Source organism: Geospiza fortis, unplaced genomic scaffold, assembly GCF_000277835.1.
Source record: "Geospiza fortis unplaced genomic scaffold, GeoFor_1.0 scaffold275, whole genome shotgun sequence".
NCBI lineage: Eukaryota > Metazoa > Chordata > Aves > Passeriformes > Thraupidae > Geospiza > Geospiza fortis.
In genome coordinates this window covers 1,741-28,477 of record NW_005054341.1, presented here as the reverse complement: position 1 = coordinate 28,477, position 26,737 = coordinate 1,741, and the positions used below count along the sequence as shown (strand labels likewise).

General features: G+C 44.0%; 2 long non-coding RNA genes across 5 annotated transcripts in view; both read left to right on the top strand.

The window, feature by feature from the left end:
• The window catches only part of LOC115948024, a 34,417-nt gene extending 19,649 nt beyond the window's left edge, over positions 1–14,768 (top strand). For 2 of the 3 annotated variants that reach the window (XR_004081877.1, XR_004081878.1), the window contains exons 13-17: positions 2,834–2,918; positions 6,229–6,413; positions 7,429–7,515; positions 10,767–10,857; positions 14,506–14,768. This is a non-coding gene — a long non-coding RNA (uncharacterized LOC115948024). Of the gene's footprint in view, positions 1–2,833; positions 2,919–6,228; positions 6,414–7,428; positions 7,516–10,766; positions 10,858–13,254; positions 13,427–14,505 lie in introns of all 3 variants that reach the window. The other variant, XR_004081879.1, reaches the window with a different exon arrangement.
• Positions 14,769–15,515: 747 nt separating this feature from the next.
• LOC115948025 lies at positions 15,516–25,058 on the top strand. Of its 2 annotated transcripts, XR_004081881.1 has the most exons (5): positions 15,516–15,599; positions 16,439–16,645; positions 22,750–22,846; positions 23,439–23,565; positions 24,936–25,058. It is a non-coding gene; the product is annotated as an uncharacterized LOC115948025 (long non-coding RNA). The 2 variants fall into 2 exon arrangements; XR_004081880.1 differs by lacking the exon at positions 15,516–15,599 and having other exon boundaries at positions 16,070–16,645.
• Positions 25,059–26,737: the final 1,679 nt, after the last annotated feature.

Below are 26,737 nucleotides of genomic sequence, written 5' to 3'. Positions count from 1 at the left end.
TTGGATTTTTTTCTTCTCCTGTATTTGGCACTTCTGGTAGAGCCTTTGACGTGGAAAAAGGCTCGTCTTTCAAATGCCTGTGGCACTCTGTGAAAGGTGATTTTTAAAAATCCATTTTATTTTGCTTCCTGGCAGTGATATCAAAGGAACAATCAGTGCCTGAGTTGGAGCCAACAATTTATTTCCATTATCATAAACAGAAAACAATGGCATGCTGCCTTATTAGTTATTCACTTTCCAAGTCAACAGACTGGGAGGGTTGGGATGAGATCTAACCAGAGATATGCTTTGATGTTTTCAGTTTGGAGAATTGGTCTCCTGACCAAAATGCTGAGTGATGCCAGTTTTGGGGGGAAGAAGGGAGGGAAGAAAGGGCAGAGGGAAGGGACAGAATCCCTGAGAGCACAGGGGGTAGCTGCTGGAGGGGCTGGAGGTGTGTGGCATGTTTGTGGCTGTCTCTAAGGAAGCCATGGAGGGTGATTGTGCTCCGTGGGAGTCCCACACCAGAGGTGACACAAAGAGCAGCAGATGGGCTGATTGCAGAGCAGCTCTTTGATTTATACCCTCGAGGATCTGGTCCAGTGCACACTCCAACTCTGCTACTGTGCTGCAGAGCAGCCACTTCTGTGGGATTTGCAGTGTGTGCTGTGGGAGCTGATGGAGCCAACCCAAAGCAGATGTGCACAGCAGCCCTGGTGCTCATCCCTCCCTCCTAGAAGCAAGCCCTGAGTGTTCCAGCACTGTCAGATAAACTGTGCTTCGTAGGCAATGCTGCTAGGAGTAAAGAGTAACTAACAGTGCTTGTCACTGTATTTTGTTGTTTGAGCACTGGGCTCGCATATTCAGGACACTTTTGTTATACATACCTGATGGTACAGAGCATTCATGGAAAATTCTCTCTTGTAGGTGGGGATAACCATGACAGGTAAACATCTGCTGTTTCTCTATATAGAAAACTGTGATCAGCTTCTTTCTCAGTGTCATGATGCCAGCCAAACCCAAAAAAAGTCACAGGCTCTTCATTACCTTGAATCCATTTCACCAGCATTTCTGGAACAATCACAATGTCTGTATTATTTAATAAGGTAGAAAGCCTAAATGTGGGGCAGAGTAGTTGATCATTGGTTGCTTATTAATCCTGTCCCTCATGGACAAGCCACCCTGGCTGATTTGGATTCTTTTCTGACCAAAATACAAACACATTAAACCCGCTTCTGCTTTTCTCACAGAATTGACGCTGTAAAGTGTCCAAGTGGTTTGCAGCAGTAACCAAATCAATAGAGATCAGAGGAACTGAAGTAGATTGTTCTAGTGGAGAGCTGCCTGTGCTATGTGGGAGATACATACCTGCTCCTGCCTGTATATCTTTATTTTAAGGGAATTTCTGTCAGGATTCTTTAAAAGTTTAAGAAGATGGCAGATTTTTCCAAAGCCAAAGAAAACTTGCCTTTCTCAGGAGAAACAAGATGACTTGAAACCTGTTTCAGTAAAGGTTTTTCATGGTGATCATAAACAGTTATATTTCAGGTGACCAAATACAGCATAGAAAAATGAAAGTACTAGTTGGGAAGAAGTGTCTCCTCTGAGCAAAGATGTTCAGTAATGGTTTTGTGGTTGCTGTTGGTAGCCAGACCCATCCTTATCACAGAGGAGAGAATCTGAGGCAGGTGATACTGCACAAAATATCAGTTAGGAGTTCGCTGGGCCACAGGAATCTCTGGTGATGACAATTTTCAGAGAGCAAGGTCAGCTTTACAGGAGATAGGCTGCAGAGAGTTTCCTGAACTGTCCCTTTGCAGAAATACCCGCGTGGAATGACCAGCAGTGGCAGCCTGTCGCTTGCAGGGGTCAATTTTCAGTGCAGAATAGCACTGTCAGATCCTGCTTGAGCAGTTTCCTCTCCTTTGAACCCTATTTCTGATTGCCAGATGCTCAGTCACAGTCTGGCCCTCATTCTTCCAGTCCTCCCATAAATGGAAGCAAATTTCCAGCAAAAGCTTCCTTGGGGGCATAAGGAAATTAGAGAAATAATAGACCTGGAGTCCTCTCATGTAGCTAGAAGTCCTCCAGTCAGACTCTGCAGCCAAATTCTCTTTCCTGTGCTCAGTTTCAACATGGTCAGCCTTTTGCCTAGCCTAGAAATTCCTTGCTTTATTCCAGGGCATCTCCCTTCAGTGGAGGCATGTATACCTAGCCTTGATCCTCCTAACCACAGTAAGCCAAAGAATCCCACAGCAAAGGCTGTACTTCTTGCCCTTCTGCTTTCTTGTGACTGCCTTCTGGACAGTAATGGATGATGCTGGCATTCTTTCAGCAGACATTTGAGTTTATCCTCCCTCCCTCCAAACTCACCAGCAATCCCTCTCTCCCATGCTTTAGTTTCACCCCGTCAGCTCTGTCTTTCTACTGTCCCCTGCTCATTTCTGTATGAGAAATGAGCTCTGTATGTTTGTAGCCACAAAGGCCAGAGCGTGTGTTCAGCATGAAGGGATTTCATGGCTGAGGCCAGGGGGGACTGTGGCTCCTCTCTGCTGAACGAGGCTGGGAGTGAGGCAGTGAACACTTCTGCTGAGGAACTGCAGCTGGAGCAACCGCACGGCATAAAGGAGAACATACCTGAACTAACTCCCAGAAAAAATAGGGCTGCCGCTTCCTAGGGCACAGCAGCCACCTCTGATTCACCTTCCTGCTTGTCCTGGCCATGAGTTCAGTAAATATCCTTATTCATGTGTGTGCTGCAAAGGCTTTATTGATCTCTCCCTGCCTTGCCTCTAAAGCCTTGTAAAGAGGCAGAGGCAGGGAAGGGAGGAATGTTGTTGCCTCCATCCCACAGGTGTGCAGGGCCAGGCAGCAAAGCCTTCTGGGGACGTGCTCAGAGTCACACCGAGGATCTGCTGAGCAAAGAGGAGCACCAACAGGTACTGTGAATCTGTAATTTCTGCACATCTATTCGGTTTAGAGGTAAATCCCATGGAACCCCACTCAAACCAGGGCAGACACACGGATAGATGGCGGGGACAATGCCTGTTCTTTTTTCAGTCATGCAGCATTTCTCCAAGATCTGTCTTATCTGGCTGCTAACAGACAAAGCTCAAATCTGCAGTCAGTGCTATTTGGTCAGGGCACAGGGGTGAAAAGCCCGGCAGCCAACAGATTCCTTGGAGTATCTTTAAGATTGTGGATCTTATAAGCCAGTCCCCCTCATTAAAAAAAGAAAGGGAAAGAAAGAAAAGAAGTACACAGACTTACCATTGCTGAGTGTTTCTTTAATAGAATCAGAAACAAATTTGTGACCTTATGGCCCAGAGGTGGGAACACCATCTATAAACTTGCCCAGACATAGAAATGCATTCTGCCTGTCAGTAGGAGTTTGCCATTGAACACATATATAAAAAAAGGCTGGTGTTACATTAGACCAACATTTTTTAAATGCCACAGCTCGCTTTATATGCCATGAACCTTGTTAATGCTGCTAACAAGAAAATTAAAAACTCAAAGCTATAAAAATAGGAATGCCACTCTTAAGTAAATAAATATACATGAGAACCAAATATTCAGATACAAGGTCTGGAGTGGCTCATGTCCAGGGAGGGAGAAAGAAAAAAAGAACATTAACCTGACTTGTTTCTGGGGCTATAAAAGCTCACTGTAGTCAGCAAAATTGTCTCCCGTTGAGTCCTTGCCTTAATTTCCCAGGGTTCTTGAGAATTCCACAGGATAGCAGGGAGGAAATCAGGGAGGGTGGGCAGCAAGGAATATGCCAAGGACAGTTCTGTCCAGGAGACTGGATGGGTCAGGGAGGGTGGGATGTTTCTATCTGACTTAGGAACAGATTGTTAATGTGGCAGCAGTGGAGAAAATGTGTCCCTCAGAACAGGCCACCTACATATCCTGGCCTCTACTGTTTTCTCTGGATCCAAGTTAACAGACCCAGTCTGGGCCTGTAAAATCCAGACTGGGCTGTACCATGAATCCTTTTGACAGCCTGGAATCTGTCCTGGCCCACGACCTAGAAATTCCAAGGATTGTTTTTGTCATTTACCTCCTTACTACACATATATGGAGTTGCTTATCAATGCAACCTTTTAACCCTAAAATGTGGGAATTGTCACCTACCCCTAAGGTTGGGCCCATCATACTTATGTGGACTCACCTCTACTTAACATTGGCAATTAATTTTATGTCTTCCAGTCCTTGCTTGTGAAAAGCAACCTTTTCCTTTCTTTACCTCCTGGAAATTTTGAATAGTATATCTTAAAAGATAGGGTGTTTACACACACAATAGACTTCTGTTAACAGATTTTGGCAAGACAAAAGAATATACAACTTACACACTTCTGCGTATGAATCTAGAGAAGGTTATAAAGTGAAGAAAAGTGGGAAAGAGGAAATGGTGCTCCGTTCACCTTTCTGTGAATGCAGGCTTTGGCTTTTCCTAAGGTTTCCCTGACCCAAATCCATCCGGTGCTAATGCTAACTAGTCCCCACAAGTCTGATGGGCCCAAAATTGAGTAGTCTCAAATCTCGTGTTACAGTGTTAAATGTGGTATTGATAAACCACTCAATGACCAAAAGAGGACATTAAACCTTTGTGCATTTATTCACTTCCACAGTGACAGAAAAAGTACTCCTGCTTCTTGTGAGGGGGAAAAGCCCTAGATCCTCGAAGACTATGGTAAAGCCTAAAACCAGATTTCAGAAGAGGGTTGACTATCTCCATACAGAGATTATGTGGACAATTATCAACCAATTATTAATTAAATTGATAAATGATTGAAATAATATTTAAGTAGGAGGAAAGGATGATATATTAGGACTAAATTGTTGAGGAGTGAGAAATGTAGGACATCCAGCTGAGAAATCTGCTCGTTGTATGGCTAATGAAAAAACAGCTATTTTCTTTAGCTCTTCAGAATGTAAATCAAATTTGATGCAATTATTTAATCCAATTGAAGCAGTGACTCTCTTATCTACTCAATGTAGCCTGCTCACAAGAGAAAATTTAGTGGGAATTTAGCAGGAATATTTCATTTTCAAGGCTACTGGTTACAGCTTGGTGAGAAGTTTTCCCCCTTTTAGTCTCAATACTGGCTGTGACTTATTAAGATGTATTTCAGGATAACCTGCTGAGATGGTGATTTTTGTTGGAAGGCCACACTCAAAATTGCACTGAAATTGGATGCAACATGGGAACCATAGTAATCAGGAGCTCACCACTGAGGCCTAGGCACAATTCTGTGGAGGGTCGTGTTACATCTTGTGTAGGGCTTTCACAAATTAAAAATCCATCTATATATGAATTTTAAATCAAAGCATGGCTTTGATTTAAAGCACTTACATTTTACTCTTTGCCTCAAACGTGGACTATGTTCAGAGTTCTTGTTTGAGTGTACACCAGCGTAAGTCGTGGCAAATTTTCTTCAGCAGTCAAAAAACCTCTCTATTAATGCTGCTAAATTTCTAACGCAAGCAACTGGGTGAGTGAGACTAGGATAGCCAACTGTTGAATTATTTTTATTGTTTTATTGATAAGCCAGCCAAGGCAGATGTGAAACCTGAATTTTCCAATGGGATATACTGCCACGGCCAGTTTTTTCGCCTAGATTCCCTCTTTCCTTTGCCTCAGGAGTTTTCCAGCTAGATTAGGCAGGCCCCCAGTGTTTCTGCACTTAGGAAAGAAATAATTTCTATGCAGACTGAATCTACCCATTAATGAGGAGAATAATAATAGGAAAACTTCTTAAAGTTTGAGTTCATCTACTGACATGGCACCTTTGGGGACTTTTTCCCCCTGAGCTCCCAGGATTCACTATCTTTATAGCATTTTAAGTGGTCAAAACACCAGGTCGTGTTGAGCTGCTTTTCTGGGGATGTTTGGTTATTGGAATTCAGTGATACATTCTCTCAGCAGCAACGTGTATTTGTGTGTGGGTGTGCACAGCTGTTGTGTCCAGCAGGAGGGTTGGCTGGGTAGAAGGAGAGGCACACATAATCTTTTTGTGCTTCTGGTAAGTTTGCAGAAGTGGCTCCCCCTGCCTGGACGGGTTTGTTATTTGTGGAGCAGTGGCTGCTGGAGCAATGCCGTGGCACAGTTCAGCCTGTGTCTTACGGCAGTGCTTGGAAAAGGCATTATCCTCATTTATTTCTGTCTGGGATCAGGGGTGCCCATTCTCCTAAGGCTGAATTTGCTCTTCATTCTTATCTTCTTTTTCCTTTCCTTGTTGACAGGTTCAGCATTGCCTGTGGTACCCTTGTTCCCTGCATCCCTTCCCAGCAAAGACATGGCAGGGCAGAGCCCTGGTCCCAGGTGTTGGTAAGTGCAGCTGAGGTCATGTCCACTCCGAGGACAAGGAGCCAAGTTTTCATTCAGTATCTCTGAAAACCTACAAGGAAAACACCAGAACCCACAAAAGGTGCAAAACTGAAGAAACTTTGCTTCTGTTTTAGGCAGCTCTTCTGCTGTATGCCAAGCTTGCTACCAGCAGCTCTCCTGCGAGTGTAGATTGGAATTATGTTCTTGGGGAAAAGTCATAACTTTTTTTCTAAAATACGTTAAAAGGGTTTCTACCTTTTCTTAGTCGGGAGACAAACCTAACAATGAGAAGTTCTAGGTTTTGGGAGAGAACTCTGAAACCTTTGATTTTGAACTCTTTAAACTTCCAAATCCATCTCCTGAGGATCCAATAAACGAGTGGCAGTAAAAATTTCCGATCAAAGAGATGCAATATGTGGTTAATTTGAAAACAAATCCTTGTGCTTCAGATGCTGGACTCTGATTAAAACTGATATGATAACAGTGGTGAAGAAACCCTGGCTTCATTTCAGCCAACACATGCAGGGGTTTGGGAAGCATTAACTCATAGCTGGAGCCCCCAGGGAATACTGAGCCTTTCTGCCTCCAATGGTGCTAATACATTTTTGAGCAGCAGAAACACCTTAGTTTGACTCTTATCTTCCGAGGCTTAAACCAGAATTTGGTCTGAGAGGACTGCACAGGTTTCCCCGCGAGTGTTACCTCCTGTGTTTTATGAGTGCACCTGATGGCCTGGGTGTCTCCATGTGGGCTGTTTACAGCATGATCCCAAAGATAAATGAAACGTGGTTAAAGCTGTTCAATTCCAGTGTCCCCTCATCACACAGCAAGTCATGAACTCTACTGAACAAAAAAAAAAAATGGAAAGTGATCTGAAGGGCATCTCTTCTACTAAAAGCATATAATAATTTCAGTGAAAATACTTTTTATTATGAATTTTTGTACCTGTTTATGAAAACTGAACTGAAATTGTAAATTGTTCCATAAATGCTAACTGGAAAAAAAAATCTCATTTCTGAAACCAAAAGAGATGCATTTAGATCTCCAAAAATTTTATTTGATGGAATTAAGTAAGATGTTCCTCTAAACATTTTTTTTTTTCATTTTTCTTCCAGTCTGGGAGAGGAAATTCTGCAAATACACTCTGAACTCAGAAAAGGGAGGTTCTGCCAGGTTTTCTGAGCTGAGAGAAAATACAAAAGGTAAAATACAGTGACATCCAGACAATGCTGGGCTCAGTCACTCAGCTTCCTTGGAAGATGCTGCTCTCATCCAGGTCACAGCAGTGGGACTGGATGCAGATCAGTTTCACCAAAAGGCCAAATTTGCAAAAAGCAACTACAGCCAAGCCTTTAAAAATTTTTAGTATCAAGTGCTCTCTCTGTGTCAAAGCATTAATGGCTGGAGTGTTTCCTTCACATTTTCACTGAGAAAATATTTGTTTCTTCTGATGACGCACTAAGATTACTGCTTCAAGAACTGACCAGAGGTGAAAGGGTTTGTTCTGCCTTTTCTAATTCACCTGCTGAGCATGTTTGTTTCTAGAAAACTTGCTCATTGAGTAGCATTTGCTCTGCTTTATTACAGTATTTTGCTCTTTGGACTCTTTTGCAGCTCAGTCCCTGGTATGAGATTAAAAGTTTTAAGTGACATCTAATGCCCTGTTAAGTTGCTAAGTCCTGCAATAGCATCTGGAAATTATATCTGTCTCTCTAGGTGGATTCTTGGAAGTGAATTCACTATAACTGTAATTCCCCCTTTACTTTCCTTCCCAGCCCTATCTCCTCTGAGACCTGACAGGCAAAAGTAAAGACAAGTTATGAGACAATTGATATAAAACCTGTGTCCATGTAAGTCTAAGTCACTGGACATCAAAGGAAGGAAAATCAATATTAGAACAGCACTGGCAGCTATGTGATAGGAAGCCTGGAATGTTTTTGTTCCATCTTCCATTGGAAGCATAAAACAAGAAAATTGCTGGTAATGGGAATTTTGATCCAGGCAATGAAAACCAGAGATGTACAGGGGAGAGAAGAGCAAGAGTGAAAAATTAGTGAATAATCCTATTTCTCTGAAAGGAATTAGCTTGATTAGTGCTACACTGACAAAAGTTATTACAGTTTGTAAAGGACCAATCTGTGGACAAATGTTTCAAAAGGAGCTAATGTTAGACAAAAATCATGCCTGAATATTTGCATCAAAATAACACTCCCACGTTTATACCTCAGAGTTACTCTTTAAAGTTTGCCAGCATGTTTTGTGTGGGTTGGGAATAACAATTTCAGGGAGTTTTGTCACTTCAAAATATACGCAGCTAAAACTGCCTGGAGAAATATTGGTTATAGGTTGCTGGTTATGAAAAAGTTTAATAATTCTCATTCTTTATGTAATATATTATTGACTATACATTCAACCCGCAGCAAGGTGAAGCAGCTGACGTGGCTGAAAGCCATCTCACTTGGATCCCAGCTCTGAAATGGAGGGAAGGATTTACATCTAATCCCCTGCATCTAAAACAGAAAACATTCGACTTCAGGAGCCAGGGCAGCAGTGCTTGGGTTGTGGTGGAGGAAGCTGGGGCATTACAGTGCTTGAGGATTTTTATTATGGTACTGCAGGGAGCAGTGCCAGGCTGGGTTTGACTCACTTTATCTAAATTGTTCTCCAGAATTGAGACCTGCACTGTCTTAGTGCAGGAGTAGTGAAATCCCAAACATGCACAGCTCAGTATAACACAGCCAAGCTCCATGTAAAGGCTCTCAGTAATCAGCCTGGCTGCAGCCAAACCACATGTAAAAGCAAGCTGTGAAACAGCCTCAGCATGGCCAAACCACATGTAAAAGCACGCTGAAAGGCACCCTGCACACAGCCAGATCGCGCACACAGCCATGGAGCGGAGCACTCGGGCTCTGCGTGTTTGCTGGGATAGCTCAGCACCTGGAGAATCCCACCACAGCAGCCACCTTCTCTGAAAGGCACCCTGCACACAGCCAGATCACACACAAACCACACAGCAGGGCACTCAGGCTCTGCGTGTTTGCTGGGATAGCTCAGTGCCATGGAGAGTCCCACCACAGCAGCCACTTTCTCTCCCCCTCAGGTTTGAGCAGGCTGACAGACCCACTCCCAAGTCTTAAGTCATCAGGTAGGAAAAGTGGCTCCAGAGTAAAACACGGCGTAGTGGATTTAGGATCAACCTGATTCACATTTGAAAGAGTTGAACCTGCAAAAGGATCAAGCCCAGAAAGAGCAAAAAACTAATTGTTTCTTATCTGATTCAGACAGAACTGGTATTGCTGAGTGATTCCCACTAATACATCGTACTAATGTCCCTGACCACTTAGACCAAATCAGTCAAGAGCCAAAAAAACCCCTACCAGGCTCCTGTGATTAATCTTTCCATCTAGAAATGAGCACGATGCAATTAGTAAGTCCATTTTCACTTGTCCAGACTTCAAAAAGTCGTTTTATTAGACGAGCGAGAGAATTATGAGAATTGAGCCTCCAGTTCACCCATGTTTTGTTAACTTGCCATGTGCTGAGATTTCAAATGGGTTTTTGTTACACATTTCATGTACTGTCATCCCTGCAATTCGTTATTCATGAAATATTGGGGGAGGCGGGGGGGGTTGTTACAGACTTTTTCTCCCAGTGAGACTCAAAGCACTTCACAGAGTTCAGTATCATTACGTGCATTACACAGAGGCATGAAATGACCTGTCTGGTGTTGTTCAGGAGGTCAGCAACAGGCCTGGACCTGGAGCCTGCATCTTCTGAGCCCACATTCCACCTCCTGAAGTTTGGTCTGAGTTACCTGCTGCAGGGAACAGGTCCAGAAAGGGCTGCAGTTTCCTGCTCCCCAACAAAAATCTGGTGAAGCAGCCCTGTGTGGGGCAGCGGGTTTCTGCTGTCAGTACAGTACCCAGCTCTCTGGGGCCAGCAGAGGAGTGTGCTGGGACGGGCTGCTCACAAGAGCTGCTGGGAACACATTGATGGGCGTGCTCAGCCAACAAGGGCTCCTTTGGCTTTTCCCTTGCACTGTTCTGTTTGGACACGTCACTGGTCAATGTGTCGGGAGGGAGTTTGGGAACTGCCTTGTGTAGGATAATCTGAGATTATGGCCTTTGGCACATGCTGTGATTCTTGAAATCAGCATCACTGCTTCCCCCTGTGTAAAGCAGAAAAGGCTTGACTGCCTGAGGTGGAGAACTTGAGCGTATATATAAGCTGAGGCTTTGCATAAGGGAGAAAAATTTGGATTCAGTGTAAGAGGATATTAATCCACTAAAACCACTTTTAGATTTAAAAATTAATTTATTTAATCAATAGACTTTTCATTTTCCATTTCCAGTGCTCTGGCTGTGCAATCTGTCAGGATATCAATGCCATAACTTATTTACACGCTTTGCTAAATCCTCTAAATGTAAGATTTGACAACTCATTTTTCTCTTAGTCATTCCAGGCTCCTGTTTGCAATCGTGCCTGATTGAGCATTACCAGGAAATGCAGAAGTGTGGAGCCAGACTGGTACTGAGCAGTACAAGGTAAGGTGCCTGGCTGCTTGCCCTGGTTTAGTCCCAAATATGAGCTATGGCCTGCTGAAAAGAGGGTTCAGGAGCAACTCTTGAAGCATGATTTGTTGTTACACCTTTTCTACTCCTGTAGAGAAAGGAGGACATGAATATGATGAATTAATCCCTCTCCATCTCTGACACAAGTTGGTACACCTGGTAGAGGACTAAGAATATTATTATTGTTGTTGTTGTTGTTGCTGTCATTATAATTATGGAAGAGTTGCTATTTAGAAGCAGAACAGAAATTCTCAGCAATATCTTAAAAGGCCCATTATTGACTCTATGAAGTATCAGCCACTGTATTTATCGTTAATATATGACACACTCATGCAGAATATTTTCTCAGGAAAGTAAAAATACTCAAGGAAATCTATGAAATAAAACAGTCCTAGGTGTGAAAAGTGATGAGGAAAAGGCCAGTGACATTTCAATTATTTAGCACAGCAACAATTCTGACTAGAGAGAAGAAACAGAGGGCAAGGTAATGAGTGAGGGAGGGGAGCTATTGTTGTATGGAATGGAAATCCTGAAGGGAGTTTGCCATTATTTGAATTGGGTTTTTTATTGTTTTAAGAACAGGAGAAAAAAGTAGAGAGGAAAAACGCACAAAAGTGTTGAAATGTGGAAGATTTACTTTTCCTGTCTGGTATTATACTCTGTTCATTGCTGCACCAGGTTATATCTGTATGTGTGCTTCTACATGTCATTATCTGATGGTCTTTAAGAAAATATGAGAACTTGAGAACAAAAGCCAAACAAAGCTCACATTTGCTCTTGCCAAATTTTATCTCTTTAATATAGAAGGATAATCACGGATATGTCCACTGTGTGCTTAAGTATATTCCTTGTGTTTCTCAATTATAATTAGCTTTTAACACCCCCCCCCCACACACCAAATCAACATATATAAGTATTTTCCTGTGCTTTATGAAGCTAAAGGCTCTGCAGATCATAAGGTGGATTCCTGTCTCCCCAAACGCTTGTCACTGCAGCACTCCAGCACATTGCTGGGGATAGAATTCGGTTTTGCCACTTGCAATTCAGTGGGAAAATCTTCCCTGGAGCTCAGCAAACGCCCCAAGCCTGGGCCTGATCTGGCACGGTCAGACTGAAACCATCTCTCCACACTCACTCAGAGCAAGGCACGACTCAAACCCTGCTTTGTCCAGCTGTCAGAGGCCTGAAGTGGGAAGTAGCTCAGGCACAAAGACAGAGAGATTGATCAACTGGAAACACATCCATCGGAGCTTGGGGGCTGAGGTGTCTCAGATCCTTCTCTCCAGGCTTTTCAGCAGCCATCCCTGCCAGAAATACAACCAACACCCGTTCTTTTATTATTAGCCCCTTTGGTATCTAATAAGGCTTTGTCTGACAGCTCCAGCTTCTGGATTCCTGCTGCAGCAGCCTGCTCCTGCTTGTATGCTCTTGAGATAGGAGTCCGTGGGGGTGGGACCTGTTAAACACAGAAATACTGGGAAAAAAGGCTCAGAAATGTCCCTCTTCAGTGGGAGGTGGGAAAGAAAATTCAGTTGAGCTACTCTACTGCTCTCATGAATCCAGGAGAGAAAACCCATGAGGATAACTTAGGACTTTAGAGAGAGAAAATTTAGGAGTTCAAAGTCACTGTGTCTGTTTGAAGGCAAGGCCACTTCTGTCATGCCTTGCTCACCTCTGACAGATTAAAAAATTAAGGCTGTACCCCCCACAAATCCTGAAATCTGCTAAAAGGAGTGCAGAGTCTGATCACCAGTTCTTGGGCAAGAATTGTACAGCCAGCACTGAGGAAATTTTGTTTCCTGATTTATGAACTGAAAAGATTAATTTAGGATGAAACAAATAGGGAATTCCGTGAAAACCCATGTGCAGAGGATTTTCTGACTGGCTGCAAGAGGCTATCAAAATTGGAGCAAAATTTTACTTCCATCTCTCCTTTCTCAAAACTCACAAGTGCCAGAGCACAACTCAGAGCTCTACTTGGAAAGTGGAGAGATGCCCCGAACTTTGAGTCAGGAGCAAGAGAAAAACCAAGAGTATAAAAAACTGTGGTTAGGAGTGTTCTTCCCCATTTAAATACATCCTAAAATCATCCGTGACCTTGAGACAGAGAATTTCTTTTACCTTAAACTCTCCAATTTCTCAGCCAGTCCTCAGTCCTTAGGGTGTGCCCTTTGCCTTCATCCTCATTTCTTGGACAATCTGATCTATTTGCCTTTGGGGCAGATAACCTCAAAATGTTGGCACTCAGGGAAAATGGAATGGATTTGCTTCCAGAAGGGAAATTTGCCCAAACAACAAGGAAGTGCTTTTGAATGTACTGACTAATTATCCTTGCTTCTTTTTTAATATATCTTGCATTGTTTCATACAGAATTAGCACATTTCCAGAAGCATTTAATGACCCCATTCTTATCCTTGAATGATTTTACCTCGAAGTCTGTAACTTGGATATTGGGTACCCCTGAAAACAATTGGACCCAAGACTACCAGCTGCTTGGAGACTGTTTTATTCTGTGTGCCACACCACCAAATATCCTGGAAAGGTCACTACCAGACCCACAAGACATAAGAGAGAGCTTGAAATCTCTACTTCATAGTGATATTCTTTATAGTACTTCCCTCAGTGGCAGGCTTGCGGCAATGTTTTAAAAAAAAAGGTAATTAAGCCATTAGATCAATCAAGGAAGCTAATCAGAACAAAATGCTGATTTCTGTCTCCTGTTCTGTTTCTCTTTGGATGGAGAGCAGTTGCTGATATGTGTGCTGGACTTCTAATCCTTTAATGGGGGCACAGGCTTTTGAAGACTCCCTCTCAGAGGTGCTATTACCAAATATATGCTTCCAATTTAACTTCTCATGCCATATTACAGTAGCCTGAAGCCATTTTAGGTGTTGGGTTTGTGAGAAAAGCCCAATGTTGATGTTTATCAGATGACCTTTTAAAGGGTAATGTGGGGGTTATCCATTGGCATGATTAAGACCATATGTAGGTGACTTTTCCCAGGCATTTCTTCCCGCTTTTCAAAATCCCATCTATTTTTACCCAAATTCAGCCAGGTACCTTTCATCTCTGGTATGTTTATGGGCATGACAAAATGAGACTGAAGCAAAGCATTTACTCCTTTGGAGTAATTTCTACTAGGAAAGTCAGGAAAATTTGAATATCTAGTGGCAACACGAAGATACTGTAGATAAACTCCAACTTTCTTTTAATTTTGACCCTTTCAGATATTTATAGCAGTTTCCTTTCCCTCCTCCGCTGCACTGTACCTTTTTACAAAGACTTCTTGAAAGACTGTGGAGAAGTGACTTTTCTCTGTGAGATTCAGCTTTCAGTGACCTTGCAGGGATGTCCTGCTATGAAGCTGCTGAGAGACAGAATTGAAGAATTCTGATAATGGATTTGCAGAATCCATTAGCTGTGCTGCAGACAAGGACAGAGGACAAATCTCCCTTGATTCTGTGCCTGTGAGAGTATAATTTTTGCCATTTTGGAAGCTCAGTACTTTCCTCGTGGCTTATTGTCTTGGTAGAGACCAGTTGCTAATGTTTCCGTCAAGTCTCTGAAAATGCATTATTAACACATATTGTATTCTGTTCTTTTTTTTTTTGCTGTTTACAGACTGAAGGTCTTTCAGTTAGTGGGTCTCACTCAGCACCACCAGCTGGTACTGCTTAAAGAGATGCCATAGTGAGATTCACTGCAAAGCACAGATGGAGGTAAAAAGGTGAGTGTGGTGCTCAGATGTGAGCCAGAGAAGTGGGTGAGGAGGCAGCAATTCACAGGAACTACAAACCCTTTCAGGGCAGGAAACAGGGTAAGCACCTTATGAAGACTTTATGTTTAAAAACTACACTTCAAAGGACTTTTTCAATGGATTGGGACTTTTGTTCATGTAAGTAGTTTTTATGACTCAGTATTTTGAGGTAAGGTTACAGCCTGGATTGTCTAAAATAAATGCAACTTGGAGCAGTTCACTATTGAGAGGCTGATGATATTTTAAGTTTTTCTGCCCCAGATTTGTAATTTGTTATTGGAAAATATTAATTACTTTTTCCATGGTAGTTACAGTAGCTCCTTATCTGGGAAAACGTTGCACAGGTTGGGGCTTTGCTGGAGAATACTTACAGATCTCCCCTTAGCCTAAATGTATGAAGTATATTCAAATGGCACAGGAATAGCTTGTCCATAAATTCTGGTAATAACAGCCATGAATATTATCTCACCAGTTATACTTCCCTCCCTGCCTGTGTTCCCCAGTAGCTTGCAAAAGCTATCACCATAAAATTTAGGGTGGGATTTAACATGGGAATGTGGGCTCCTTAATGTGAAAGAAGGCTTTGAAAAACTCCATCTTAGCAAATAGCAGCTAATAATAATGGTAACAATAATAGAGATAAGCCAATTCATATCTCCCCACCTAAAATATTTATATAATGAATTAGTTAATTGTATTTTATCTTCTGATGAGTGGGTTGGTAGCCTTTGCTTTGCGACAGACCCGGAGGAGCTATGGTGCACCCTGATGCCAAGAATATGTGTTATTTCATATTCTGTTATTTGCTTTGTGTTTAAGGTGTTGAGAGGAACTTCCCCAGCAATCAGCCCTAAATGGTTTTGTGTTACAGTGTGAAGCAGTGTCCTGTCTTGGCTCTCCCACCTCCCCTGTCCCCTCTCCCTGCCTCCTGCTGAGAGCTGTCCATCAATCTCAGAAGGTCAGCAAAGCCGTCGTCTGATAGGTGAAGTTCAAAAGATGCCTCTCAGCCCTGGGGACAATTGGGCCATCCAGGTGTCATTTGTCTCCTGAGCCCCCCCCGGCTACCTGGTTGGTAGCTCACCTACCCCTTCCCCTCCCCCTTGCCCTGATCTTAAAAAGACACAGGACCATGCGGTCGGGATCCGGTCAGCGTTGTCGCTACATTCAGAGGCCTGCGTGCCCAGGAATAAACTCTGGACTATGACCCCCTAGCCGGATCCATCTCCTTTTTTCCTCTTCGCCTCGCCTAAAGCTTCTTCCTCAGAGGTCCAGCCTGAGTTCTGTTGCCTGGACTTGTTCCAAGAGCCTAGCTGCCGCATACAACTAACCAAAGGTATCTCTGGGGTGTAACACCACGGCTGCCACCTTTGGTCAAGCAGCGAGGGCCAGACAAGCCCAGGCACGTTCAACCCGGTAATATTGGGATTATATTCCAATAGTTTTGCAGTGAGCAAGTCTTTCAGTGCTTGAACATCACTTAGTAGAGGAGGGGGAAAAGGAAAAAATCCCTTTATTTGCTTCTAGTAATTCAGAAATATGTCGTGTATCTGAAGAAGAGCATTGAAAAAAAAAAGAAAAAAAAAGCAAGCCCACATAATTGAGTGTACCCAAATTAATTCTAGTGTCACTTCATCTGCCTAATTGGGCCTAAAAATAGCCCCTGGGAAGGAGGACCAGCAGCCTTGAATGCCTGAAGCAATTTGTATCAATTATTTCCCACTCTAGCAATCGCGAGTGGAAGCCCTTGGCTGGGTGCCTCCATTAGCCAGGTATCAGAGCTCTGTGTTTTCATTCCAGGCTTTTCTCTGGGAACCCAAAAGCAGCACAGAGGAACTGGAGCCTTGGCAGGAGCAGGAGGTGCCCAAGGCAGCTCTGCAAGCGGTGAGTGCCCTCACTCCTCTGTCACCAGCAGTCCCTGGGAGCCATCACCACCCACCAGCAGTTCCCTGAGATAAGGCCGAGCCAGCTGGGAGGAGAAAGCCTTTGATATCCCTGCCTTGCTGAGTAAGTGTGCCATAACAATAACACTTTGAACTTTTACAGCACCTTCTCATACCAGGGACTGAGTGCTCCACAAACATTCATTCCCCGAGCCTCGTACCACCCACTGGAGGAAACCATTTTGTTTTTTCATTGTACCACTCTCTCAGGCCAGACCTTCCAAAGAGCTCAGTGCCCATTTTGCTGGCAATGGAGAAATTATTTCCTTTGTGTTGCCATTTTAGATGCCTGTGGCCAATATCAGTCATGTTCACCCAGCTCCTGCCCCAAAATGCTTACAGCTAGGCTTCTCAGATCTGCAAAAATTGAGCTAAAAAACTTGTGAACTGCTTTGTCTCCTGCTTATAATCTTCAGAGCTCCCTGATGAGAACTTTTTTGACAAATCAAAATTCCATCAACCCTCCACCCAGTTTTAGTCAGACCCTTCTGTTGTCTGTAGCCAGATTTCTTTTTAGCTGATGTAAAACCTTACCAAAAAAAGTAGATACATTTGTTTTGTTCATCAGAGGTATTTGCTGTGCTGCTTTTCTGTTTGGAAACAGAGCAAGAACATACTTGTCTCAGACACAGACATACAATAGATAAATAAAAAGAGAGATGCTACATCCCAGATAGGCTTTGTTTTGTGCTTTGCTACTGCAGGCAACAGGATTAAACTTTGATTTGCATCTCCTGTCTGCATTCTCAGTGAGAAAATCCAGTCAAGGCCAATTTCGTAGTTGATCTGTCTCTATGGAAAGTTGATTCCAAAGTGGTGCCAAATGTCAGTGAAGAACAGTTAAGGTGTTCACAGTAACAATAACAGAGTCTTCCAGGGAGGGTGAGCTGAGAGTGCACTCTGCAGCCCAGAGGAAAACACTGGTGCCTTGCAGTCACTGGTGCCTTTGGGGAGTACACACATTTTATTGTCTCAAAGGACAGCACCTGTACAAGCATTCACAGCTTTCATCTGTGCCCTGCCCCTTGTCTGGCCAGAGCGTCCAAAGGGCAAAGCCTTTACATCAGATACAGCATTTGAGTCCTGCTCCAAAGTCAAACCATCCTCTGATGCCTTCAGCTCTCATTTTCCCTAATACGAGTGAAAAACAATAAATCCCCTTGGTCTTTTTATTTTGGGGCAAGGTAGCTGTGTTAGCTAGAAATACAGCTAACAGCTTATTCCTCTTCCTAAAGCATGCCCAAGTCTCTGGTCATTCAAATCCCATCAATCTGAGGCAGGTCATTCATAGGCTTGTTGCAGTGACCCCAGTCACTGCAAATTGAAATGTAAATTCAAACAGAGGGTTGCTTATCCAAGCCAAGTTTCTAATCTTTTGAGATTTGCCCATCACAAATCATAAGTGCAAAGTGGAAAAAAGGGGGAAACTTGGAGTGATAGAGCCTAACTAAAAGCTATCAAATACATCATCTCTTCAAGTAAGGCTGGAATACCATGGAAATGGCCTGATATAACATGGAATGTAGCCTGATGATCGGTTGAACTTCCTTTAATATGTACCCCTGGGAAAAGAGAGACACTAAAGCCTAAATGTGAAAAAAAATAGAGAGAGGGACAGACAGGCAGAAGAAGCAGAACTGTTTGAACAGTGTTTGAAGTGCTGGAAAGATGTGCCCCCCACATCACTTCCTTAACTTTCCTGCAATTCAACAGCTGAATTTCTCACAGCTCACGTCTGGAGTGGGCCCACAGAGGTGGCTGGGCATGTGAGAATAACGCTGACACTGCCAGGGGGGTGCAGGGAAGGTGCAAATCTTTTGCCATGTGTGTAGGTATGTAATCACTCAGCAGATAATCTCAGATTCTGTAAAGACAGTCATTCATTTTAAAACAAAGACGACGGCTGCCAGGGACCTCTGATCAGTTTATAATTTAGCTTTAGCTCTCAAAAAGTCCTCATCAGTAGAGATCTGTGTAAATCAGAATAGCCCCAACTTCCTTTCAAGCCAGAGCATCTGTGTCATCTGACTGAGCTCTCTGTCACTGCCAGCACAGGGTGGCTGTCCTCCCTCTGTCACTGCCAGCACAGGGTGACTGTCCTCCCTCTGAACAAGCCATGCATCACTATGGCAGTGGAAGGTGAAATGACAGAAATCAATCTGCCTCTCATTAGTGGGATGAATAGAAATGCTCTGGGGACAGGGATCGATGAGTGGGTGAGGAAATGTGTTAAGAACTGGTTAAAAGACCGACTGAAGAAGAATGTTAATACTTTTTTTTCAGATAGTTTGGAATAAGCTTTGGAGGACTTTTGGATAATGGTGTCTCAAGTGAGCAGTGTCACGTACACTACAAGTATAAACACTGCTTGATAAAATGAGCTCAGGGGAGATGCTTGGTGTGAGGCAGGTGCCTTTATGATTTTAGAGATTTCAGAGAGTTTTCAAGTAAGAAGCACAGAGTTTCCTATAATGAGCACAGGTGTTTGTAGTTGCACTGGAGCCGCGCCACTGAACACACACAAATATTCTGTAGGCACAGGATATGTGTGTATTTATGTTTGCCTGTGCTCAGGCACACACAGGCCCACACAAATAGCAGGAGAGCCACTTATACATATTTATTTCCCTTTTTCCTACTAGGTAGCATATTCATTGCTGCATTTGTAGCCCAAATTACTCACAAGGAGGAAAAAGTGATTTCCCTCTAAGCAGAAATAGAGATGAGGAAATGTTTCATTCTGGATGCAGTGAGAAATGTGGGATCGAAGCAGTTCTGGAACAGGCAGTGTGGACACCAGAAGAGGGCTTTTCCCAGGCCTGAGCACCTTGCATTTCTCACAACACAAATATGGCATTGCTGCTTCTGGGCCCAGGGCCAGCTCACTGCAGTGCAGCCCTCCAGAGGGAGCCAAGGCAATTTGCCACAACACCTTTTCCATCTTGCTGTCTCACTCACTGCTGCTCTTACAGATGGCCAACATTTGTGTCTTAAACATTTATCCTGCAAAACAGAGACTTCTGTATGAAAAATATTTGGTGCACCAAAATAGTTTCCTTAAGTTTAAATTTTCATCTTGTTTCGATCTTCAGGAAACATTTTGAAGTTTTAGATGTTGTTTTTTCTCTTTTTTGTTACCTTCCTTCTGTCTCACACACTGTTTTCTGAACACAGTAGGTATTTGCCAGTGTTGAAGGGTTTGGTGGGAGGGTCATTTTCTCCTTTTTGTGCCCACTTATTATTTTTCCAATTATTCAAGGCTTTACCTATACTGTTAGTGTAGTGCATTAAAAGTTTGGCTAGCACAGGATCTCAGCTTCCTATCACACCTCTCAATGAAATAAGTACAAGAAAAAAGATTATATTAGGATCATCTTTTTTTCTCCTTTATCTGAAGTTTGTAAAATTACTAAATAAATGTAAAAATAGATAAGCATTTCTTAAAATTTTGACATTGAAGTTTTCCGTGCAATCAGTGGCAGATGGAAACTATTACTGGGAAAGAAACAGAAGTGAAAAATTTTACAAATATTTTGGGTAAAGGAATACAATTTATCTCAGTTTGAATTCTGAAATATAAGCAACTTGAAAATTACACGAGTATTTGGAAAACTCCACTTATTGTCTCTGTGCCTTGTATGTGCAAGCTGAGGGCAGGGTCTAGACAGGCTTTGGCTGAAAAGCAGCACTTCAAGTTCATAAGCCATCGAGAAACCTCATCTCTTCACACTCAGGTTACATCCCAAAGTCAGGCCAAAACAAGGAACTTTCACACTCCCGGTGAGCTGGAATTTCTGAGAACATTTTCTCATGAATGCAGCAGAACACGTTGCTCCTAAAAACAAAGCCTGTCTGCTCAGAGCTCCAGATTCCTAGGCCTGCAGTCCTCAAGATGGACATGTTTTTCTGCTGAGTGTATTTGAGATGTCCCAGTTTATTTCTGACAGGACTTGTTGCCAGACTCAGCGTCAGCATCTAGAAATTGAGATGAGATCCTTCAGCACAGTGAATCTGGATTTTGCATCTTGGCTGTTTCAAAAAAAACCCTGGAGTGGGTGGACTTTGCACCTCTCTTCTTCAGGTAGCCAAGATTCCATTTGAAGATTATATTAGAGGTTTTGACTGATTTCAAGGCTCACCCTGAATCCTGCTTGTGTCTCATGCTTTTTGCTTGTGGGTTCAGCATTTTACAGTGACCCAAACCAGTTCAGATCCTGCAGAGGTACTGTGAGAAAAGGGATGAGTTCGTCATGTCCTTCTAAGAGGTTTGTAATATTAAGGAGAAGCTTGTTACAAGAAAGAGACTATACAGGGATGACAAGTAATTACTGTCACAGAATATGAACGAGATGTTTATTCCCATGCAGAGAGGTGGGTCAGCTGTTTCACCAGGAAAGGTCAGGTTTTTATGTGTGTCCTCCTATGACACCCATGGGCGAAGCTCCTTGAGAGCAGTTGTAGGAAGCTGCTGTGCATTTCTGAGCATCTGGATGATGGTGATACCATAGCCATGTGTCCAAATGGCCACTGCTGCCAGGATTTCATCATTTGTGGCTGTTATCAGAAGTTGATGGTTTGGGCCATCCGTGTGGAGGTGGGAAAGGCTGCCAGGGGTCTGGCTCTCCCCATGGTTACAGCCAGGCCCCCAGGAGCAGCAGGGCTGGAGGGAGGAGCACAGGGTGGGGGTCACTCTGGTTGTCCCACCGGGAGCGGGGACGGCGGCAGCGGCTGGGCCGCGGAGCAGTGCGGGAGGAAACGCAGAACAATCGGCAGGGAAATCCAACCCAAAATAACAGGCTGGCCTTCACAAAAAGGAAAGGTCACTGCTTGAAAGCCACTATTTGAGAGCTGGGAGGGGTTAAAAAAGAGTGAGTGGAGGCGACTCAATGCCTCTGCAGCTCCAAAGAATTCCTTTTTTATAAGGAAAACAATGCAGGAGAACAATGTGGATATTGCAGCACTTTCGAGGCAGTAGATTTTTTTTTCCTTATAGAAAATAAATTGGAACTGCTTCCATAAACAAGAGGCATTGGCTACAGAAGAAAGCAGGAGCTTTTGTGGAGATCTAAAAATAACCAAAAGTAAGGAGCGTGCTGGCAAAGTGTTCTGTTTTCTCAGCATTGCACGGAAAACACGACACAGCCTCAGAGACTGAGGAAGTGAAAGGCTACGAGAGCAGATTGGGAGACATAATGGGGTAAACTTCAGATCTGCCAGATTTTGCTTTGGGAGCCAGTGTTTGATAATAGGTTACTTCATGATGGGAATTGGATCGCAGACTTTGCCAGCTCTTTACTCAAACATCTAAAATCTTTCAAAACGTTTTTCTCCAGCAGACAAGCTTATTCCAACAAATTATACTGCCATGTACTGTGTCCTAACTCAGTCTGGTTCTTAGAGCTGCCCATAACTGAATATTCATGAATTCCAGACAAACATCATGGTTTACTGTGCTCATGCTGTACCTGGCAAATAAATTTACCACACAAAGTGCACTCAACCCCCACAATGCATTAACCTCAGCAGCTTTAACTTTTTTAAGGCATTTACTTAACTGGCGTGGGGGGGAGGTTCAGTTGATGAAGATAAAGCGATGGTGGTGGTGTTACCTGATTCCTGACATCTCTAGTTACACTAGTGCCAGCATATCCTCTGCTGCTGGAGAGGGGTTTTGTACTGGGAAAGCTCATTTCATTTTTCCGAATGAAAATAAGCTGCCCAGTATGCTCAAGTACACAGCAGTAAAACACTTGCTTTGGTAGAGTATTTAGTGCTTCAAAGTAGGGAGTTTATTTCGTTTTAGCATGGATGAGTCTCCAATGACTTAATAGTCACGACAATGTCAGTATTACAGCCAAAAGGTCTTTATCAGAGAGATGTTGAGGAAAAAAATACACTGATATTGCTGTGCTGGCACACATCTGCAGCTGGGAAACAGCAGAGGAGCTGCACTGTACAGCTGTTAACAGAAAATTTGGGAAGAACTCCTCTGGTGAAATTTGGAGTTCAAGTTGAGGATTCATCAGTGGCGCTGTTAACACTGTCAGAATGGCTCACTCACTCTCTACCAGGCTGGTGTGGCCTCAAAGGCTGCCCCTGCTGATGGCAGAGTGTGTGAAGCCTCTGCTGAGCAGGCAAGTGGCATCTCCCCTGAACACCTTCTCACAGCAGGGACGGAGATGGACCAAGCCCAGCGCATGGAAATGGATCTCTCCAGTTGAACACTCAGGTGAAGCAACCGGAGAGCGTGCTCAGCATGAACCAGGTGACCACATCTCCAGGGTAATGATTCTTGCACCTTCAGAGCCACAGTATTACTCAGCTGTTTTTTCCCCCCAGGCTTTTAATTATCTCTCAAACAGACGAATACTCCCCTTGGAGGCTGCTGTGCCCTGTGCACTAGGGAGCCTGGCAGGTGACCCCATTGGTGAGAGGAGGGCAGCTGCAAGCAGGCAGCCACCAGGAAAACGGGAGTTTCAGTGGTTTCTGAAGCCTGAGGAATGGGGAGATGCCCTGAGCTAAGCAGGAGTTAAGCACAGTCATACAGAGGCCTGGCTGTTATGTTTTAAGGTCGCTTAGTGAATAGCTGTAGTTTCTATAGATATTTCTGTATCTGTAAAAGTAGAATATAGAGCCTTGTGCAGGCGAAAAAGAACTCTTGATGTAAGATATGACCTGGGGGGCATCATTGCAGGCTATCCCTTCCAGATTTGGAAGGCTTCAGTGTTTTGTGTGGCATGATGGAAAGTTTTGAAAAATAGGATTTCCTCTTTGGTGCAGGTCAGGTGGGTGACGCCTGGCAGCTTGTGCACTGCCACTGTGTTAACCTGTCCTGTCCTTCCCTCTCTGCTCCACAGGCACAACACGGGAGCAGCAGGGAGAGGTGGGTTTGTCCTGGAGGATCCAGGAGCTCGCTGTGGATATCTGAGCCTGCAGCTCCAGACTGCAGCAGGACCCAAGGCTGCACACACCCAGAGTGTACAGGTACTCTCAGAAACGTGGGCTGTCGTGACTGAGACCTCAGGAGCTGGCAGTGCCAGCTTGGAGAACAACAGTAACTTCCAGCCTTTTCTTTTGTCTACATTTCCAGTGTTCAGTCAGTCTTAATTACTGCTGGGCCTTTGCCCAGCATGGTGTGAAATGCTTCAGGGGCTAAAGGAGGAAAAAAGGGGAAAAAAAATCAAACTATAGTCTAAACCTCAGGAGGGAGAAGACATCTGTCAGGACAAACTCTTAAGAGAAATGGGATGAAGAATACTTGTTTACTAAATCTTTCATATCTGTAGCTAGTTCAAAGAGGTCTCGCAGTCCTTCCCATTAGCAGAGCCAAGGAAGAACCGAAGAGCCCTCAGCCTAAGCCATTAAAAGCAGCAGCAGCAGCAGCTGTGTGCGCTGGAGTGTGGCAGGCATTCCTAGGTTGGCTTTTTGCTTTTGCATCTAGCGCTGGTAGAGGAGAAAGTTCTTCGCAAGGTGACAGTTCAAGCCTTGTATTGAAATGTGAGCAAAGAGGAACTTTCTCAGTTGGATTTGGGTTTATTCACGGCACTTGTAAACAGAGTTAACGTAAAGATAACACGTGCAGGGAGTGTGCCATGGGTTACCACAAGTGACAGAGGATTTGGGGACAGGGACAAGGCACTTTCCCCTTCAAGGTACTGGTTTTTTTCTGGAAGAATTATGCGAGATCAGAAAAGTTGCAACGGTATTGCAGTTCCCTGCACAGAAAATACCCAGGGAGGTGAAGCACAGCCCAGTGGTGCCATTCACCTGCACCACAACTGGGAGCATCAGTGAAGTGAGGAGGACTGAGCAGCTCCCCCCTTTAGCAAACACAACAGTAATGTCAACCAATGTCACCCTTTTCCAGACCACTGGGGTGTGCTTGGGGACAACAACCTGTGTTTTTTTACAGCCAGGTCTTCTGAGCCACAGCACCTCCTGCTCTGGGGTGGCCACTGCTCGCTGATCACAGTGAAAACATACTTGTGTACAGGCACTCTGCAAAATTGCCACCATAGATGCCACTGAAGCACAGCTTTGGCTTTCAGGCGTCTCCCCTGCAAGCTGTCCCCTGTGGCGTTTCTGCAGGGGATTCATTGTTCATTAATTCCTCCCATTTTTTGTTTGTAATTCCCAAAGAATATCAGTTGACTTTTACAGCCTCTTCAGGGCTCCCCAGGCTTCATACCGCACCTAAATGCTCATTTTCACTGCCTGAAGGGCTTTTCTGACCTGAATGATTCTATGAATTTGGCCCATACTTCAGCTTAAGGGGAAAGCTGCACGTTGATTGCATTTTGGAGAAAAAGATTGGAACGTCCAGCTGTAAATTTATCTTGTGTTTTGTCTTCCAGGTTCACTCGTATTGTAATTTGCAAATGGCACGGTAAGTGCCACGAGAGCAGCTGGTGAAGATGGCTCAGAAGCAATGACAAGAATGTGCTGCAAAGTTGGGTCCAGCAGTCCAGCTTCTGGACATGGTAGGGCAGACACACCTTTTGATAAAGCATCAAACACTGTAGTTTTTATTCTTTGTGTTTGTCTGTGCTCCCATTCTGATCACCCCTTGAAGTATTATTTTTCAAAATGATATCTAGGAGAGAAATCATGTTTATTCAGGGGGAGCCATAATTTTCATTTGTTTCAAATGCACCAGGTGTGTTTTAAGCCCTGCAAACACAGCGAGAGCTGCAGAGTTTGTAGTGCAGTTTTCTGCAGCACTGATTTATTCTATATTCCAGTAACCATGCCCTGGGGTACCAGCTAGGCTCAATATCAGGAGCAGGAGAAGCAGACCCGAGAGATACTTTGGGTAGAACCCAGCCAGGTTTTAGGCAGCCTGCAAAGTCTGCCCTTGCAGTACACACCGGTCTGCTGTTGCCATCTACTGGAAAAATCCCTCGTGGGTATTTCCAAACATGGGGAGGAGTATCTGCTCCTGTCACAGAACTGCTGGGGGCTCTTTGCCCTCTAGCTCCATGTGATCTGCCCAAGAACACCGTGTGCACCAGGCTGTTAGCGCACTCTGCACGGTGAAACACCTTCAGCCAAGGTCAGTGTAAGAGCAAAACAATCCTTCCAACACAAGCCTGCTACTAGAGAGGCAAAACATGATCCTTCCAAAGGAATTCATCCTTCTTCTCCCTTACAGCTCTCCTGTTGGGTCACACCACAGAATGGTTTGGGCTGGAAGAGACCTTGAAAACGACCTAGTTCCACCCCCTGTCCTGGGCAGGGTCACCTTCCTCTCGGGCCAGGTTGCTGTGCTGTCACAGATCAGATGACAGATCTGTGGAAATTGTAATGATACTATTAAGGCGTGTCTCTTATTGCCTTGCCATTCGTGAAGCCCAAGGCTGTCCTGTCCTAGTTTAGCTTTCTGATGTGGAGGAGGTGAACTGCCAACTGATATGGAATTTGGTGCTCTCTGTGGCGTGACATCCTGTAATATTTCTGTCTTAGAAATTCTGTCATTATGGCTCTGCTCCATAAAGAATGACGTGGCCTCATTGTCAGCAATTTTTACTTCTGCAATAGCGTAAAAATGGCAAAATTAGAACACTGCTTATTATTTCAAAAGAAAATAATTTAAAACTTGAAGTGATAGCTAAAATTACACCTGAAAGGTAGCAAGAGCAAATACATAGAATACTTCTCCCTCTTTGTAGATATACTTTTCATTCAGAAATATGCTGATGGGGATGTGCTTCTATGTATTTAGTGACCTTTACAGATTCATTCCCCAGGTTTTTTGCGTTCATAGAATCATGGAATAATTCAGGTGGGAAGGCACTCTGAAGATCACCTCACTGCAAGCCTGCTGCCGTGGGCAGGGACGTGGTTCCACAGACCAGGTTGCATTCCAGAGCAGCGATGGGCCTGGAACACTTGCAGGGATGGGGCAGGCGCAGCATCTCTGAGCAACCTGTGCCAGGCAGGTGCCGGAGGAGGGAGAAAGCCCTTCCCACCGGGAGCAGAGGCTGCTGCAGCTTCGTGTAGCCTTGTGTCACCGAGTGTGTGAGACAGAAAGGCCCTTCCCGTGGAGGGATGACAGCACAGAAAGATCTTTTTCGGGAGAAGCAGAGCGATGGGATGCCAAAGTAGCCTTCAGTTCTGCCAGCAGATTGGGAAACAACTTGAAGGAGGAGCAGAGCTG